The sequence below is a fragment of the Ixodes scapularis genome, unplaced genomic scaffold, assembly GCF_016920785.2.
Source record: "Ixodes scapularis isolate PalLabHiFi unplaced genomic scaffold, ASM1692078v2 PGA_scaffold10__122_contigs__length_95168666, whole genome shotgun sequence".
Classification (NCBI taxonomy): domain Eukaryota; kingdom Metazoa; phylum Arthropoda; class Arachnida; order Ixodida; family Ixodidae; genus Ixodes; species Ixodes scapularis.
In genome coordinates this window covers 23,024,544-23,043,469 of record NW_024609836.1, presented here as the reverse complement: position 1 = coordinate 23,043,469, position 18,926 = coordinate 23,024,544, and the positions used below count along the sequence as shown (strand labels likewise).

Sequence of the window (18,926 nt, the reverse complement as noted above, 5' to 3'; positions counted from 1 at the left end):
GGTACAAAACCTTCCAAAGGAAATCGGCAGCATGAACGAGTGGACCCGTGCCCTGAAAGAAAACGTAGAGTCCACCACAGAAGAAAGCGGCAATAACCTCGCAACACACGCCCGACCCTAAATTGAAACACATATCGGAAGCCCGCCTTAGCTTACAACTAAGGTGGAAAAAGCAAAAACACAATCGCACTTTCAGAAAGAGGGTGCGATTGTGGAAAAAACAAGCGTACGGATTCGAGCCTGAAGGACAGCAGATGGGACAGGTGTGAGACACTGTGAACGGGCATCTGGGTAAGAAAAATACGTGGCTTCTGTTACGACACTTACTCGACCCCACACAGACCAAAACGGCTGAACGCAATAGACTCGCTCAAATAGTACCCCAAAATGAAGACAACACAGAAGACTTAATCAAAGAACTCAAAAATAGATACCTAAACACCACGCGATTCACCGACCCACTTTCCTGGTACGGGGGTGAGCCAAACCCTGAATTAGACCAGGAATTTAGCACAGTGGAGGCACGGCAAGACATGAGCCAACTCAAAACAACATCAGCCGGCGTCACAAACAAGATGTTGAGAAGTCTAGACTTTACGTCAGTGATGGCACTAACTGACCTCATCAACAAGTACTGACAGGATGGTGAAATCCCCTAAGAATGGAAACACGCCAGAATCATCTTTACACCTAAACCAGAAGAAAGCTAATAACCGAAAACCTAAGACCTATCTCCCTTACATCTTGCTTAAGGAAGCTCAGGGAGCACGTGGTTCTAAACTGACTCCAAGGATATGAGGAGGATAACAACCTCCTACCCCCCTCCATGCTGGGATTTAGAGCCCACCTGTTTAAGCAGGACGTCATGCTTCAACTTAGCGAAGAAGTGATCCCCAAAAGCTCGAACACTACAGCCATCCTCGGATTAGTCTTAAACAAGGCCTTTGACAACGTGTCACACGAGGCCATCCTCACTAAACTATCAAGGTTAAATCCAGGATCCCGAACCTTCAACTACGTAATCTCGTTTCTGGACGAAAGAACGGCAGAAATATCGATCGGCGGGACGATCTCGGTTCCCTTTCGCATGGGTTATCGGGGAACCCCACAGGGCTTGGTACTCCCGCCATTCCTATTTAATCTTGCACTTGTAGAATTACCGAAGCAACTCGAAACCATCGCAAATCTCGGGCACACTTTATATGCAGACGATATCACCCTCTGTATCACTACAGGAAATGATGGAGAGATTGAAGAGACCGTACAAAGGGCAGTCGATACCATAGAAACCTACGTCATAGCGGTAGGGCTAGAATGTTTTCATCCCAAATCGGAGCTCCTAATTAAAGGAGGAATTCAAAAAGGAGAAAACTTCAGCCCTTCGCCAGCCAACATAAACGTACACGTACAAGGCAAAGCCACTAAACAAGGCAAATCCATCTGGATCCTTGGAATGATCATCCAAGAGAACCGAAATAATACCCAAGTCATCGAAAAACTAAACGTCTCGGTCCACCAGACCGTTAGACTGATCCGACACATAGCGAACACGAGAAGAGGCCTTAAGGAAAACAATCTTTACCCATTGGTGCAGGCCTTTGTCATCAGTAGAACGACCTACGCCCTCTATCTAAAATTATATAACGCCGAGAAACGCAAAATCAAAGGACTCACCAGGCAGCCCTACAAGTCAGCCCTAGGTCTACACATCAATACCTCCACCGACAAGCTACTGCGACTCGGCCTACATAGCACGCTAGACGAGCTGACTGAGGCCCATCGGAGAATGCAAGAGCTCAGGCTCGCTCGCACCAATGAGGGCAGAGCGGTCCTGAGAAGACTGGGAATAAACGCGGCACCACTCAACGCGGGCACCCGCAAAATCCCCTCCAACGTCAGAAAGACAATCACGGTAAAACCATTACCAAAAACATGCACCCCGTCCCCCACAAGGGCACACGCAGGGCCCGGACGCAAGCCCTAGCCAAGAAACTCAACGGCCGAACGGACGTCGTCTACGTAGACGCAGCCGCTTACCCAATCCCCAGAAGGGCGTACGCGATCGCCGCGGTGACTGAGGAGAGCCAACTCGTAGCAAACGCGACTGTACTTACAATCTCTTCCGAAATTGCCGAAGAAGCGACAATCGCCTTGGCGCTAACTAACCCGCAAGTGAGGGTGATTGTCAGAGATTCAAAAGCGGAAATCGGCAATTTCACCAAAGACCGCATATCTCCCATCTCCTTGGGAATTCTCAAGAATTACCCGAAATCCAGGAAAGGCGTGGAATTGGTCTGGGTGCCGGCTCGCTCGTCAAACCCGGGGAACGAGGCAGCCGACGATGAAGCTCCAGGATCTATCGGCAGAGCTGTGGATAATAACTCGGACGTCGGATTGATAAGACGCGGCCTTAACGTTGTAATTTAATATCGGAGCTCAAAGACCGCTGGACGAAAGACCAACTGCTTCATCTTCTTCTTCCATTCACTCTCCGTCTTCTCTCTTCACCGCCTCCGAGCACTTCTTTCCGACAGATACCAGACACCAACATAATCCCCCCTTTAAAAGAAGTTCCTTAAGGGGAAAATCTGTTCGGTGGATTTCTTCTCCTGTTGGACCTTCGTAGAGTTAGATGAAGTGGTTGTTCCGCATCTGCAGAATCTTCCCCGGGTTCTGTGTTGTCCTCATGTGTCTGTAATTCGACTGAAATACATACTCGCAATAACGGCGACGAATTCCAAATCCTCCGCCAGATGTAACAAACGTGTTTTGGCCGACTGCTTTTTGAATTCGTTCGGATTGTCCGAACGCTGGTTTTCCCTTCGCTTGGTGTGTGGGATGTTTCAGGCGCACATAATTTCCCAAGCTCCTTTTAAAGGGTCTTGCTGTGCATCCCTCGTATGTGTACTGCTTTCTCCGTCGCTGGGAATCGCTGGGAATCGCCGGTTTCTCGAAATTCGAAAATCCGACGATGTCCATTTTCGTCCGCATTCGACGTCCATGAAGCAGTTCACCCGGGGAGAGTTTTATTCGCCGCATGTGGTATACTCCGGTAGAAGCCTAAGAACTCAGTCAGGCTAGTACGAATATTACTTTGTTCTTGTATGGTAGTCTGGACTCACTCTTCGAGAACTCTGTTGAATCTCTCCACCTGTCCGTTTCATCTTTGTCTTCCATTCACTCTTCGTCTTCTCTCTTGACCTCCTGTGAGCACTTGTTTCCGACAGATACCAGACACAACACTTAACACCTACCACGAGATAACTCAGCACTAGAGGCTCGAAAGGCTAACTTTCCCACCTCCGCTTAAGAACTAACTTAACCAAAGAACAGGAGCTACTATGGAGACAACTCCAAACTAAAATTCTCCCTAACCCCGCCGTCTTAAGGGGGACTCAACCGCTATTTATTTGTACCCTTTTCCTCATAGATGGCGCAGAATTTTCCGGAACAAACTCTCTCCCCAACTGATCGATGCCAAAAATGGAGGTGTAGTGCACAACGTTAGAGCTCTCTTGGATGAACACCTTCACAATCTTTTTGGGACGACACAGGATTTCCACGGTAAAGAGAGCGCGTCAGCAGGAGGCCCTTATATCAAAGATCCACCGCTACTTAATTTGACGAGTGACAACACCACCATCGTGGGAAGAGTACAGGTCGCACGCGCTCTCGCGCAGTTGAACGGCGGCACTGCGCAGGGCCTGGACGGAATCCCGGCTAAGGTACTGAAAGGCCTGGGACCCGACGCTCAAGAGCAGTTGGCCCACTTGTTCAGTCGCATATGCTCCGGAGATGACCCGATCCCCACTGACTGGAGGCGCGGTCGAGTAACCTTCATCTCGACAAAAGGTGGAAACAAGCAGCTGTTGCATGACTACCGACCGCTCCCCGTCACGGCAGTTGTATACAGAGTAGTCACGACTATCATCAATTGGCGAATCACAGTATGGGCTGAGGGAGCCGGCGTGTTTACGGAACTGCAGAACGGGTTTCGAGTTGGGCGGCGGTTGGACGATAACCTGTTTACATTGACCCAATGCATCGAGATAGCGCGAGCGGAGAGGCGGCCTCTGATATGCTGCTTTCTAGACATTGCTAAAGCGTATGATTGTGTCCCTCACCTAATGCTGTTGGAAAGGCTGACACACCTGTATATGCCCCATTATGGGTCAGGTTGATCCGTCGCTTATACGACGGCAATGTGGTGATGACATCCTTCAATGGTGTGACATCAGGCGAGGTCACAGTTGGAAAAGGTTTACGACAGGGCTGTCCGTTGTCGCCGACGCTATATAGGCTATATGCCTCTAGCATGGAAAAGGCCATTGAAGACACTGGCATTGGTTTCACTTTGGAACACCGCCAGCATGGTGATATTGTAGTGTGGCGACTCCCTGGCCTTGCCTATGCTGATGACCTCGTGCTGATGGCCGACAGTGTGGAAGACATGAGGAGGTTGCTCGTCGCCTGTGAAACTGCAGCGGATCACCTCCGACTACGCTTCAATGCTGGCAAGTCAGCGACAGTCATCTTTTCTGGCGAGGGGTGCAATCTCGGGTCGCTCATCCTGCAAGGCTCAGCCATACCTCTTCACACCGAATACAGGTACCTCGGAATAACACTGTCGGCTAGAGAGGACTACTTGATTGAGCACCATGAGGGCCTCAGGAAGTCCTCAGTTAGCAAGCGGAACATACTGCGAAGGCGGAGCCTATGGAGCTGTGACCGGTACATTGTCACCCGAGAACTTTAAAAGGCTGTGGCTGTGCCCGGGCTGACTTTTGGAAACTCAGTCATATGTGTTCCTAGTGAGCTACGCACATATCTTGAGCGGCCCCAAAGGGAGGTCGGACGACAGGCACTAGGGTGTCATGGACAAGTAGCCAATGAACTGATAGAGGGCGATGTCGGCTGGTCTTCCTTTGAAGCGCGGGAGGCAAACAGCAAGCTTCAGTACTACACACGTCTCCGGTACATGAACGGAGATCGGTGGGCCAGGCGAGTTTTTATGTACATTCACCTGAAGCATATCAACTCGAAGTGGAGGAAGCGAGTCACTCGTCTTGGGACAAAGTTTAAGATCTTCAGCTTGGCCACTGAACCTCAAACAGAAAAGGAGTGGATGAGCACAGTGCGGGAGGAAGTGAAGAGGGTTGAGAGGGACCGTTGGATGAGCGGCATGCTACAACACCCTTCCATGCACATGTGCGCGTCTCTGAAGACGGAGATTGCCCCGGTGACTTTCTGCGGGAACACACTGGGCAGTCGACTACTTATAGAGGCCCGTGGTGGTGCCCTACGTACCCGCCTATACCGAAGCAAGTACGATAGCAGCGTGACTGACACGGTATGTAGTGCGTGTGGAGCGGGCGAAGAGACAATCGACACGTGCCGCTTGCGTGCAGGGCGCTACACCCAACGCCTGTCGTGGGTGCCCGCTTGGAGCAGGCACTTGGTTTCGCCAACGAACAGACCCATGTAGTATGCTCCAAGCGGAGGCTCGTGGCATGGCGGCAGACTCGACTGAAAAATCGGGGTCGTGACCAAGACGACCAAGGTGACCAAGATGGCCAATAGCCGCTGCTTTACTTTTGGCTGGAGGGGCAAGCATTCACTTAAAACGACAGTGTCATGTGAACTGATTAACTTTGACTGTGCGAAAGTGACGGTTGGCGAACTTTGGACACACGTGCTAGCCAGTTCTCTTTCGTTGTTGTCCTTTTTTATTTAGTTTTTATTTTTTGCTTTTATTGGCATGTCTTACAAGACTCTCGTTACAAAGAGATTGTGCCTCATATATACATATACATACATATACAAACGAGTTGCATGTTCGAAGCTGCACCTGCAGGTCGGGAGCTCGAGGTGGGCTCGGGCCACGGACTGTTCGCCGCCGATCTCGAGCTAGATCTTCTTCGCTCTGCGTCCGCTGCTGCAGGAAGCGGCCAACAGGCGGTCATACAAGCCAGTCACACGGAGATTACAGTGGCTGACAAAACATAGAAGTAAGAGATTACAAAGTGTCAGTGACTCCACATCGCTCACTGAACAGCACGCAGGGTGTCATCTCTGAAGATGATCTCCTTGGAATATCTACCGACGAGATACTCGAGGGACTTCAAGATCAAGAGGCAGTCGCTGTGCGACGTATCACTATCCGTCGCGACGGTGAAGAACGGGGCAGAAAACACATTGTGCTAACGTTCAACTCGACAAAGCTCCCCTCCACTGTTAAAGCCGGGTATCTCAACTGCAAAGTACGCCCCTACGTCCCCAATCCAAGGCGTTGCTTCCGCTGCCAGCGCTTTGGACATGGGTCACTAACCTGCAGAGGAAAAGCCACCTGTGCAAAATGTGCAAGCACTGACCACCCTTCCGACAACTGTGGCAACAATACCCATCTTTGCGTCAACTGCCGAGGAACACACCCAGCATATTCTCGCAGCTGTCCCCTGTGGAAGAGAGAGAAGGAAATTCTCTCACTAAAGGCCAAAGAAAATATTTCTTACTCAGAAGCACGGAAAAGATATTCTTTTATATCTCAAGGCTCTTATGCCGAGGCCGCGCGCAGGGGACCGGCGCGGTCGACGGCGTCAACGGGAACGCAGACGTCAACGGACGACCTGCGTCCCCCCCCCCCTCAGTCCCCCTCAACCTCATCTGGAGTGGCACAAACCACTCCAACCCCAAAGCGAAAGGTAGATCCTATCGCTTCAGAGTCCATTCAAGCGCAGGGATCTTCAATCCCTGCGCCATCCAAAACGCAGGTGCCTCGAGGTCGGGGACTTCCTTCTCGTCCCTCTGAAGGCGCCCGAAAACCTGGTGAGCCGTCGGGGTCACAGGCCCTTAGGGGTCAGCCAGAGGCGGCCCTTGATGAGCCGATGGACGAGAGCGGGCCCAAGTCCAAGGACGACGGGCCATTCTCAAGCTCGGAGTCCTTACCTTCGACTTCCTGTGGTAACACAGATAGGCCGAAGAACACATCTAAAAAGAAAAATGCACCCCGCATCAAAATTGATTTTTAGGTCTTGATGAATGGTCTTTCTTCTAATTCATGCATAATGGCAGCATTCCTGCAGTGGAACTGTCGAGGGTTGCTTCGAAACTACGATGATGTGCACTATCTGTTAGACCAGCATCACCCTATAGCATTTTGTCTTCAGAAAATACACTTAAACAATAGTCACTCTAATATCCTAAGGCGCTTTCAGGTTTTTCGCAAGGACAGACCTCTTTTGTCGCACAGTTCTGGTGGAGTAGCTATAGTTGTCCAGCCGTCTACCCCATGTATTGAGGTTCCTTTGAATACCACTCTGGAAGCCGTGGCAGTTCGTGTTCTGTTGGACCGTTTAATAACCGTCTGTTCACTTTACATTCCCCCAAGCTATCCTGTATCCCGCGAAGAGCTTGAATCACTTCACGACCAATTACCCCAACCTGCCCTAATTCTCGGTGACTTCAATGCTCATAATCCTCTTTGGGGTAGTAGAAGACGAGATACACGTGGCTCGATGATAGAGCGTTTTCTTTCCTCAACACCTATATGCTTACTGAACAAAGCAGAATCTACGTATTTCAGTGCCCCAACTCATTCTTTTACATCTATTCATCTGTCTCTTTGCGATCCTACATTATTTCCTTTGTTTTCCTGGGCTGTCGATCCTAACCCCTATGGGAGCGATCACTTTCCTATCATTCTGAACCGACTAAATTTACCTGTTACAGTGCCTACACGAACTCCCCGTTGGAAGTTTGAGGAAGCAAACTCGTCTGTCTTCAGCCAAGCAACCCAGCTCGCTTGTACATCTCTTAACAAACTGTCTATCGATGAACTCACCAATTTGATTAGCGTCCACATCCTCAATGCTGCAATTTTAGCTATCCTTATGACTTCATCTCGCTTGCCCCGCCGCCCTAATCCATGGTGGAATGCCGACTGTGAAAAATCAAGAAAAAAGCAGAACAGAGCATGGGGCATATTTAGACGTTACCCGACAGTGACTAATCTCATCAGTTTCAAGCGGATGAAGGCTCATGCGAGATACATCCGCCGCGTCTCACAGCGTCAAGGTTTCCGAGGTTATGCTTCCTCTATTAACAGCACCGCCACCACCAAGGAAGTATGGGATAGAGTACATAAAGTCAATGGGCATTACCGGGCTTACTCAGTACCGCTTCTTTCCGAAAACGGACTGTGCCTTGAGAGCCTAGAAGAACAGGCAGATCTCCTTGGGAAACACTTTGAACGTGTTTCTAGCTCTCAGAATTGTTCATCTGCTTTTCTGAAATACAAGAGACAAGCAGAACTCCAATCCATGCGGACATCCGGCGGAGCTCGAGAAGCATACAACTTACCTCTCACACTGAATGAACTGGAACGGGTGCTTCATGAAACTAAACATACATCTGCTGGACCAGATGGAATTCACTACCATATGCTTACTCACCTTCACCCTTCCACACTCGACATAATTTTGTATTTGTTTAATCGCATTTGGCAGGAAAGTACATTTCCATCGTCTTGGAGAGTGGCAACCGTCATTCCTTTACTAAAGCCTGGAAAGGATGCATCGTGTGCATCCAGTTACCGCCCAATAGCGCTAACAAGCTGTCTTAGCAAAACTCTGGAGAGAATGCTTAACAAGCGACTTATGTATTTTTTAGAAAAAGAAAATATTTTTAATAAATATCAGTGTGGCTTCCGTTCGTCACGATCTACATTGGACCATCTTATCCGCTTGGAGTCTACCATCCGTGAGGCCTTCGTAAATAAACAGTACTGCCTCTCTGTCTTTTTCGATTTAGAAAAGGCTTACCACACTGCCTGGCGGCATGGCATCCTACAAGATATGTATAACTATGGCATTCGAGGCAGGATGCTAGCATTCGTAAAGAGCTATTTGGCGATACCTACCTTTCGTGTCAAATTAGGCACTACCTACTCTCGAGAGTTCTGCCAGGAAAACGGTTTTCCCCAGGGAGGCGTATTGAGTGTCACCCTTTTTATAATAAAAATAAACTCGATAGCCCGGGCCATCCCATCATCCGTACAGTATACACTTTATGTTGATGATCTTCAGATATCCGTACCATCCTGTAACATTGCTTTCTGCGAACGTAGGATCCAATTAGCAGTAAACAATCTGCTCAAGTGGGCTGATCAAAATGGCTTTAGGTTTTCACCAGAAAAAACAGTTTCTGTTTGCTTTTCTCGCTTACGGGGAGCTACAGTAGATCCATCGGTGACCATACACTCCACTCCAATTCCAACAAAACCGGAGCAGAGGTTCCTAGGGCTTATTTTTGACAGTAAACTGTCCTTTCTTTCCCATGTTAGGTATCTTAGGGTAAAATGCCAGAAAGCACTAAACATTCTTAAAGTCCTTTCTCATACCTCATGGGGCTCTGATCGTCTCGTGTCTTCTCCGAATTTACAGTTCGGTGGTTCGCTCACGCCTCGACAATGGTAGTTGTGTATATGGATCGGCAAGGCCCTCAGCTCTTCGAATGCTTGACCCCATTCATCACCAGGGATTGCGACTGTCTACAGGTGCATTTCGCACGTCGCCTACCCCCAGCCTTTATGCAGAGACAGATGAATGGTCTCTTTAAAAGCGAAGGTTTGCTTTGGGATTTATGTATTCACTTCGAATACGTTCATTCACCCTGCATCCTACACGTGAGGCTGTAGAAGAAACAAGATATAAGCGCACCTTTGACAACAAGCCCTCTGTAATCCCGCCTTTTAGTATGAGAAATGCAGCTGCACCTGATTCGGTTGGACTGAGCACTACAATGCCCGTGACCCCCGTACCTCAAGCAATAGCTCCGTGGTAATATAGCCTCATTTTGTGTGACTTTTCACTGACTAAGTTCAGGAAGAAAGACACCCCACCAGAATGCATCAAACAGGAATTTTATGAAATCCAAAGTAGATACGCTGGTCACAGCTCGTATTACACAGATGGCACCAAGACGGGAACGTTTGTTGGATGTGCTATGGTTGGCCCCTCTGTTCTCTATGTTCAACGAATTGCATATACTGCTACTATTTTAACAGCTGAACTATGTGGTATCCGCCTGGCAGTTAATCATATTATAGAAACGAAGAGCATGAAGTCAGTTGTGTATACTGATTCACTCAGTTCATTGAGAGCGCTCTCATCACTAAATACCTCTAAACACCCAATAATCATAGAGTTGCAGAATAAAATCATTGATGCTTCCAAAAGGAACATTAAAATAGTCTTTTGCTGGGTCCCTAGCCATGTTGGTATACCGGGTAATGAGGAAGCAGACCTTGCAGCCAGTTCTGCTGGTGACAAAGAAGTCGAACTGCATGACATGCCATATAAAGACTATCACAGACTTTTAAGGCATCGTATAAGAGAGAAGTGGCAGCAAGAACGGGATGAAGAAGTAAATAACAAGCTGCATACTGTAAAGCCACTGCTTAGTGAGTGGGAGAGGGCAAGACACCGTGAACGCTTTTATGAGGTTGTCCTGTGTCGGCTAAGGATAGGGCATACGCACCTCACCCATGGCCACCTTCTGCGCAGGGAGGAAGCCCCAGAGTGCGAGCACTGCAATAATCCTTTAACTGTCGCACACATATTACTAGAATGCCCTGCTTATGACCTAGACCGACGGAAACATTTCTCTCAGCTATATAAAGAACATACGCCTTTAAACCTCCCTATTTTGCTTGGCAACAAACCATTAGTTCCTCATCACAGCGTTTTTAGCTTCTTGAATCCTATCGGCCTTTTACACCGACTATGATTTTACACCCAACTTCATGCCCATAACTACTTACAAGTCATACACATAGTTTTAACCTATCATCAACTACTAAAGTTCTATCCTCTTCGAAACCCTATCTGCAATAGTGTATGTACATGGCGCATCATAGCCTAAGATGCTTTTGCGCCATAAAACCCCAACCAACCAACCAACCATTGTTAGCAAAAGGCGGCCCGTGTCGGTCGTTTGCAAAGCGACGTAGATGGAAACAAATTGCCGCGGCGTTTTTCGTGGCCTCGGAGCTGCAGGAGCGAGCCGACGTTAAAAAAAATACGTTTGAACTACGAGTGTCAGCAAGAGCCACGTAAATACCTGTTCACACTCGAAGAGGACGCGCGCGTTTGATGGAAGTGCTGTATTCGCGCTGTTGGCGCTTCGGGACCGATTCTTTACGATTGCAACTCGATACTGACGTGACACTCGACAAAGGAAGGTTGAACCGGCATTGCACGTACTCCCATGAACTGTTATAGCTCGACAGTGACGTGCAGTCGTGTCAGAATAAAAATGGCATACTAATAACAAAGTGTACATACCGTATTACGAAGGTAATCCATACGGCGTTTATTTGAGCTCTGTATCACACAAAACAAGAGGATAGAATCGACGAGAGTACCTTTTCCACGACAGTGTTCGTCAACACTGCCTCCGAAAACAAGGGAAAGAGATTGACCTCACCTCTTAATCTAAATTTGAGGTCAGCGATCAAACTATAATACGGGAAGGGTCCACAATTATCGCACGGGTATATTCCATTCAGCACGCCAGCCGGTCGTGGGCAGACAGTCTTGGCCAAATACCGTTAAAGCAACGTTGCGCCGAGTCCGAGTGCCTCCTAGGCCTATCTGCCGAGCTCGCTTGGTCGGGGTAGGTGGATTCGTCGCCATTGTAGCTTTTCTCGGGTGTTTGTGGATCCAGCGTTCTTGCTCGTCGTGGTATTTCAAGTACTTTTTTTCTTGCTGCTTAAGTCGGGACGCGCGAGAACACGTAGAAAAATAAACATTCGTTGGTCGTCGCAACCAAGTGGTGCGACGCTGTCGGCCCTACTGGCCCTACTGCGCAAGTGCAGTAGTTGCTTCGTTTACCACATGATAGATGGCACTTTGCTCTCAGCATTATCAAATTTGGCAATTTTCGTCACATCTCTAATTATGCATCAAAATGTGGATCTGAATATTATTTAAGAAAACTTTAAGGAAACATTCCCCGGCTATTTATTGTTTGCGATCGCGTTGATGGTGTGGTAGGCTCTTACCCAAAAAGCGACGTGGATTCGGCCGACGTGATGCGATTCCGCGGATGCATCGCACTGAAAAGGCAGAGAGCTTTCGAAGGAACGAGGGCGCAAAATAGTCCAGTTTTCTTTTCAAAGTTCTATAACGAAGAATTTTTCTGGCTCCCTTTTTTCGTGGTTTGTGTTTTTTTCCACACCCTCTACGACGATCGGTGGATGAAATTTGATTTCAGAATCGTTTCATGGTTCCGTTAAGAAGTATTGGATGTGCGAGATGCGACGGTCGCGGGGAGAGAGAAGTTTTGCAGTATTTCTGGAGTGCAGTATACACGCCATGTACGTACGTGGAAGCTCCGCTTATTATATCTTCAGAATCACTCCGAGGCCACGGCTAAATTTTAGGGTTAAAGAATTATATGAATATATACGCAGGTCGAAAGTGTTTCAGGTTACATCATGTATGGCGCTAGTGTGCCAGTGGCTGCAAGAGACCCCAACACACTGGGCGCATTCAACGCAACTGGGTAAATAAGCCGTGAGATTTTTTTCAATTAAAAGGAGGTGTTGGAACAACCACGGCAACAGGGTTCTGCAGGATGCGCCGTCACATCTTCATAAAATACGCCGCGGCCTCGGGCGACAATTTCTGAGTTACCTTTCACGCAGCCAGATGACGCGAGATTCGCTCTCGATAGACCTTTGCAAAAACAGCTCGCTGGCCGCCGCCATTTTCCGACTCGAGCGACCCCTATCAGCCAAAAATTTCTGCAACCCGCCTGAGCTGTGGAAACCCGGTCAGTGCGACTCCCCACCTGCACTGTGTGTTCGAAGTTCGCCAGCTTTCCTTGCAAGTGTTTACTCTATTTGTCTGTTCAGGATGCTTGCGTGTTTTTGTAATCTTCCACTGTGAGAACCAGGGAATACCAAGAGAGCGAACGTCAAGCAGCCCGTGACGCCGGCCGTTCGACGTTCTTCGAGGATTATTTCCGTTGAAATAATCTCCGAAAAGACCGGCTACGTTCCCGGTCTTGGCGAGAAGTAGCTGATAGGGTCCGGGGTATGGGAACTGAACAGACACGTTCGTTCATTTGCTTTAGTGCTGTGTAAACAAACATCACTGTTCAAAACGTACCCCAAGACAAGCCGGATTCCGTCCGATCGTCGTGAAGTGACTATCGTCGACACTGTATATTGGATATGCTGTGTTATTTGAGACCTTTCTCAAATCCTGTTCGGATAACACGGCACCCTGGGGTACGTACAATACATGTTGTTCGATTGATGAGACTCGTTGGATTTCATATAGTGAGCGGGCAATAGCCATGCAGTTCGGCTATCCTCTGGTGTGGTCAAATATGTTAGGCAGCTAAGATCTTTGTAGTTTGACACGGCTGAGTGTATGGTGCCGTTAAAAAGATCCGCATAAAATGAAACAAACCTCCCAGCTGCATTTGCTCTGTCGCGCACAGACTCGCCGAAAATAGCTTTCATTTGTTTTTTCTGTTCCCCAAAAAAGTTCAACGCTTTCTTAAAAACTTCGAGAAATTCTCTTCGCCATAAAACCCAAAAACAAAAAATAAAGCGAGGCGATTTTGCTGCCACCAGCGTTCAAAATTGCTCCTACGCAGGTTTCCACAGCCTACTGACGAGAAAACCCACAGCTCAGCGCAGTCGGGCAACACTGACGTACACTCTCAAAACCAGAGACGCGCACTGGAAATCGCTTCGTTCGAGACTGCCGCTGGAAAGGTCTATACCAGGCTCAGCAATTGCAAGCGCGCGGCGCTGAGCGGCGGCTCTAATCCGAAGAATTGACTAAAACCACGGTGAGGGAGTCGAGCGCGGTAATTGGGCGGCTCCGGGCAGTGACGTCCGCCGCATTCCTCGCCGAGCTTTTCTCCCAAGTGTCCAGATCAGTGCGCCGGATCAAAGTGACGGCTACAGCGGCCCGAGAATAGCAAAGGGTGCAGGACCCCGACTACCGCGCGTGAGCACCAATACCGCCATGTCCCCCTTGTTGACTAAAAACAAACCTCCGAAAGGACATCTTTCGAAACGCGACAGCTGCAGCTCTCGATCACAGCACACATGATGTGGTCGTTTGAAGGTTACTCGCTGAGGCATGGCAAAGACGAGACGGCACGCGTGTGTCGTGCGTTTAAAGGGACATTAAAGCGGCAGCTTTATTGGGCCAACTAACATTGCAAGTCGCATAATCACGATACCTGTAGGTCGTTCAGTTCAAAATCGCTAAGCGATTGTAAACTAAACGGCAACAGGTAACATAGAACGAACCGCGGTCACCGTCGTGGAAGCCGAATCCCCTGCTGACTGACTACGGACGCAGCACGCAGGAACGATGGAGCAGAAGCAGGTGGTGTGAAAAAGCGCGCGGAACTGAGAAGGGTGGAAACGGAACGAAAGAAAGGAGGAAAAACAGGTGGTATAGAAAGAGCTCGCGGTACAAGGAGGAGTGAAAAGGACTCGAAAGCGTGCTTCTTTTCTCTTGGTGACCGAAATAATTCAGCGTAAGGTTTTTTATCCTGTTGCTGTTGAAGGAAAGCGCGCGCAGAGCCGGAAAGATACAATGAGGTGGCGTAGTTTGTTTCCATACAAAACCCTGCCCCAGGCACTACCTGAACTAAAAGCACCACCCACCCTAGGCACTGAAAGACTAAGGGTCAAAACCGCCCTAGGCAACACCCGAATTAATAGTACAAATCATAAAGCTACCAATTGATATACCTCTTGTGATATTCGCTACCTTCTAACCGAAGTACCGATAGAATAAGCAAAGGCTGATCTCAACAGCGGCGGCGATCTCAAAGGAGACGTCAAACCTAATAGCGCGGTTCCCACACCTCCGCTGCAATATAGATCACGTTTAGGGTTACATTACCGTGGGTCGGTTCGATAGGTACCTGTTTCGGTGCTAATGGTCGTCTACTTTGTCTTACTCTCTCGAATATAGCGGAAGAGAAGACACACGTACCAGAGTAAGGACACAGTTCAAGTGCATTTATTAAAACACCCTACTATACGAACTACTATGTCCCCATCCAAAATGCCCTCCGCGCCGGCAAGGTAAGAAAAAGTCCTTACCTGCCAGACGCGGGGTTCCAGAGAGCCAAGATCGGAGAAGCATCGGAGAAGTCGGGATAGACATGCTATCTGTTTCGCGGTCACCGGAGGAGTCCCTTTCTCGAAAACGGGGAAACAAGAGGCGAAACCGCCTCGCCTGTCAGCAGTGGTCCGCATCCGAGCGGGGTAACGGAAGGAGGCCCCCCGTGAGAGAGTGAGAGGAGGGCCATCCACGACAGGGGATTCTCTGCTTCCCGAACAGGTCGGAGCTCACAGCGAAGGAGGCCGAGCGCTCCGTCCCGCGGCCGTTATTGCACCCATCGGTTAAAGGGATACTTCGACGAAATTTGAAATATTCCCGTCGTGTTCAAAAATAGGTTGAATATGATTCACAATATGCGTAAATGACAATCGCACGTTTGTATATCGAGCCTGGTGGCTGTATTTTTCGTTATAAACGGCCCACTCTGGCAAGCGCTCGGAGAAGGCCCAGGGGAGACCACGTGACATCCAACGCAATCGTGACGTAGGTCGTCTCGAGACGAGCAAAGCTACCGCGAGGCTGACATAAACAGGATGGCCTAGTCGCTCCAGCCACCGAAGCGGCTGCTTTTGTACGAATTTTGAGTGACGGATTAAACTTCTATAATCTTGTAGGGGGACAATAGCGACTTCTGCGACACACAAAAAGCATTCTCGGGAAGAGGGGAGTTTCTCCTGCCCCTCTTCTCTTGGCGTGGCCCGAGGCGAGACACTCACCGTCACTAGCTGTCAATGTTCCTAGACGGGCATTACAAACCAGGCGTTAGCGACATCCACCAGGTGCTCTTTGCTAATTGTTTAATTCGTTTTAAAATTCCTTTTCGAGACTTTTTTACAAGATATTGGTATGTTCAAAGTGATACTGCTCCTTTGAACACACATAGACCGAAAAATGAGCGCCGAAATTTCGTTGTAGTATCCCTTTAGGGGAGACCACAGAAATCCCCACGCCCCTGACAACACGCGCATCACGTGATTGTGCCTTAGTAATACGCGTGGACAATGAAGCACACAGAAAGCGCAGATGCAAGTTTGTAAAGGAAAACTCGACCTCTCCACATCCGCTACCTTCTTCGCTCTTTTGGTAAAGCCCACCCCACCGAGAGTCAAGACTGGGATGCTTCTGCCGTGACGTCACGGATGGAATCGACGAGGTTGGGCCGAGAGCCTCGATATAGTGCTGCCATGAGGGAATCACGCATCGATAACCTGTCATAAACACGGGTTTATATTGACACCGACAAGTTTGCTTATTTATAAAGTCATCTAATACACACAAACCGGCAAGAAACTAAGTTTATTACAAAGGAAGTGATCGGACATCGCCGAACAACACTGAAATGTGGGCATTGCTACTGTAGTCACGTTTTGTAGATGGAATATTTTATTAGGTTGAATGAAAGCCATTCAAAATTATTAGGGAAGAGAAGTCTACGCTGGCCAATTAGTAGAGTATACAATTATTGAAGTGTAATGTGAGAACAAGGTATGTGTATAATGGTGCCTCGAGAAGGATGGGTTTGTTTTAAGCAAACTTTTCAATGGTGTAAATATCAATCGGAGAGATGAGTATTTTATAAACAATAACTCACATAAAACGGGAAGACACTGAATCATGAGTGAGACACGGCAATACAGCTCATAGTAAGCATGAATGCACACGAAACAAAAGTGTTACAGTAAATATTGCCTAGAAAGCAGCAAAATATCTTTTTTTTTAGAAATTACGCCCGACTTTCCAGCTGGAAAAACACATAAAAATTATTCATTCTCGTAAACGAAACTAACGGCGGCTAAAAGTAGGGAAATATATTTGAAAAAGAGTTGACATATCTCAGTCTTGCGTGTTCATTTAACCAGTTAATAAAATTCACAACGCGCTTTTACTCAATAGACATGCATGTAAAGGCTTATTTTTTATGATTTAAATTTCAAGAAACAAGTGTGATCCAAATAATACTATTGCACCTCATCACAAAAATCAGCAGAAGAACAGCAAAACTTTCATGTGGCCCCTTAGTGAAAAGTCGTTCAAAATTAGTATACTGAATGTATACTAATAGTGAACTTAGGGTATGTACTGAAATCGTACTAGTTTCACAATTTTATGAAACAAAATAGTATAGTTTTTGGTACACCCCAAGTACATATGTAGTATTTCATAAGTGCACCTCGAGTGTACGTCTAGCATAATATAAGTGTACATTTAATACACTACATGTATACCCTTAGTGTACTACGAGTACATATATAGGGGTGTCCCAAATAACTTGCACCAAACTTTAAAAAAAAACCGGCGCGTTCTGCGGGAGTGAAACCAACTGTACGCTGTTAGAAAGCCTCTTGCGAAATTGCACGAAATTGTTTTAGTGCGCCTAGTTATTTAATTAAGACTAACAAGTTAACTTTTGAAACCTTCGTTTAAAAGCCGAGGTGTGAATTGGAAGGTTGTAGAGCGCATTAAGGAACACCCAATTAAATCATTTTCAACAAGGTGCACTTTGCATGCTCCTTTTTCCTAGACTTCAAAAAACGCCCACGAAACACAAAAAAAAAAAAAGAAAAAAAAAAACGCGTGAAAACTCGTTTCCCCAATCACGGCGCGCAGGACGCCGCGAATGTGCGTTTTGTGAAGGCCGGAAAAAGCACAAAAGCGTATTATGTTTAAAACACTTTAATTGGGTGTTTCTCAATGCGCCCTGCAACTTTACAATTGACATCTTGTCCTTTAAAAGAATATATGAAAGGTTAGCTGAATTATCTTAGTTATTTAGGTAACCAGGCGCCTTAAAAAAACCTGTGCCCTTTCGCAAGACGCTTGCTAACGACAGTTGATTTCACCCCTGCAGAGCGCTCCGGTGCCTTTTAAGTATGGTGCAAGTTATCTGGGACGCCGTGTATGTCGGGCGTTCTGAATAGAAAGAACGGTCTAAAATTGGCCAGAAAAATCGGCGCCTCCATTTAAAAAGCCGACTTTTCAAAGGTGTTTCTTTGAACGGCTAGATTCCAACTTCTGAAATTTCATGACATATACTCATATAGCTTCATTCTCGTGAAATGTTAAGAAACGCCGTTGTCGACTTAATTAATGATAATGCAGAGGCGCCACCATCGGGAGATGCACTCCTAAAAATGAGTCTGGAAATTTACAAGGAAAGTCATGGCAGCTGTTTTTCCAAACATTTCTCGACGAAACAACGTACAATCATGCTATAAAATTACGTGGGAAAAGTTGTAAAAAAAAGAGGCACTGCATTTTTAAGTTGCGAGCATAGACGTGAAAATGACAATTGAATCATTTCCAAATCTTCCCTCGTGAAAATAACGTACTGCCGTTTTCCAACATTGACCAGGAGAGTTGTCATTTTGATTTGCGGCTATCTACGTGAAAATCACTCGGAAATCTTTGGCAGCTGTATTTCCAAACATTCCTCGTAGAAATGACGTACCAGAGTCTCTTGACATTGTGTGAGAAAAGCCATAAAGAAAAGGTGTATTGCATTTTTCAGCTGAAAGTATGTATGTGTAATATACAAACATTATGATCAGTGTTCTTCACGTAATTGATAAGACAGAAATTGAAAACCTACTTATCACTTTATTCAAGTTTACGAGCCTGCCCCACTGTACACTCACTCTCCTTCGGGATGACGGTGTGCCATTACATCCTGCGTAAAATGAGAATAGAAAGTTACCCTATGCCACCCTATGATATAACATGACATAACTCGCTTAAAGGACCACTATGTGAGGAAGGCAAGAT

General features: G+C 47.4%; 1 pseudogene; it reads left to right on the top strand.

Moving 5' to 3' along the window:
* Window positions 1–18,926, top strand: part of LOC115333185 — a 90,625-nt pseudogene that overhangs the window by 1,669 nt on the left and 70,030 nt on the right.